This window comes from Miscanthus floridulus, chromosome 2 (genome assembly GCF_019320115.1).
Source record: "Miscanthus floridulus cultivar M001 chromosome 2, ASM1932011v1, whole genome shotgun sequence".
In the NCBI taxonomy this organism is placed as follows: domain Eukaryota; kingdom Viridiplantae; phylum Streptophyta; class Magnoliopsida; order Poales; family Poaceae; genus Miscanthus; species Miscanthus floridulus.
In genome coordinates, this window is record NC_089581.1 from 36,424,791 (window position 1) to 36,426,250 (window position 1,460).

Here is a 1,460-nt window from a genome sequence, read left to right on the forward strand (position 1 = left end):
ATGTCTTCGAGAGCACTGACAGCAGTCCTCGTCTTCTGCTTCCTGTCCACCTCACCGTTTGCCGCTGTTTCCACACAAATGGAGCCCCAAGCACCGCCCACCGATGGCGCATGCGGCGGTCCGGCCATCAGGGGCAAATGCCACAGTGTCGCCAGCACGCTGCGCCTAAAGCTGATCGCCATCCCCTCGATCCTCCTGGCCAGCGTGCTGGGTGTGTGCCTGCCGCTCTTCTCCCGCTCCGTCCCCGCGCTCCACCCCGACAGCAACCTCTTCATCGTTGTCAAGGCCTTCGTGTCGGGAGTCATCCTCGGCACCAGCTACATGCATGTGCCGCCGGACTCCTTCAATGACCTCAGCTCGCCCTGCCTGCCCCGGAGGCCCTGGGCGTAGTTCCCCTTCGCGGTGTTCGTCGCCATGCTCGCCGCCATGTTCACGCTCATGATGGACTTGCTCATGCTCTCGTTCCATGTCTGGGGCAAGGGCAAGGGCAGGGGAAGTGCTTCGGTCACGCACCATGGCCATGCTGATAGCGCACTGCCATAGGTGCACTATCACAGGCACGGGCATCTAGACGTGAGCGAAGCGATGCCAGAGGCCGCGGACAAGGTCATCGAGGACGACGTCGAGGCCGGCACGGCATAGCTACCCAGGAACCATGTCATTGTTCAGGTAACCGATCGATCTTGTTGCACGATGGCCTTGATAGTTCTTCCATTCATTGTTGTTGATCTTGGTGTCGACCTCAATCGGCAGGTCCTAGAGATGGGCATGGTGGTGCACTCGGTGGTGATCGGCCTTGGCATGGGCGCGTCGCAGAACATGTGCACGATGCACCCGCTGGTGGCGGCGCTCTGCTTCCACCAGCTCATCGAGGGCATGAGCCTCGGTGGCTGCATCCTGGAGGTGGAGTATGGCGCTAGGATGAAGTCGGGGCTGGTGTTGTTCTTCTCCACCATGACGCCGTTCGGGATCGCGCTAGGGCTGGCGCTCACCAGGGTGTATAGCAACACCAGCCAGATGGCGCTGATCATCGTCGGGCTGCTAACGCGGCCTTGGCGGGGCTGCTCAACTACATGGTGCTCGTCGACCTCCTCGCCGCCGACTTCATGGGGCCCAAGCTATAGAGTAGCGTTAGGCTCCAGCTCATCTCCTTCCTAGCTGTGCCCCTCGGCGCCGGCGGCATGTCCGTAATGGCCAAGTGGGCGTGATCTGTCCGGCCGGACTCCGGAGGAGGCTAAGAAGGCCCAATCAATCAGGTTCAGGTGCCATGTATATATTCTGTGTTTGCTCCCGCTCACATGTTTCGTTGCTCACCGGTCACCGCTGCATCGTGATTGTCATCAAAGTGGGGGGGGGGGATCAAAATCTTGACGTACTTGACTGTATTTCTATCGCTTGAAGCTAGCCTTATTTCGCAGTATGCTCCTATTGTCTTCTGGGTAGTATATACTGTACTCCAG

The 1,460-nt window shown here is 59.5% G+C and overlaps 1 pseudogene; it reads left to right on the forward strand.

Annotated features, from left to right (window-relative positions):
- On the forward strand, window positions 1-1,208 carry LOC136538459 (fe(2+) transport protein 2-like; annotated as a pseudogene).
- The last annotated feature ends 252 nt before the right edge of the window (window positions 1,209-1,460 follow it).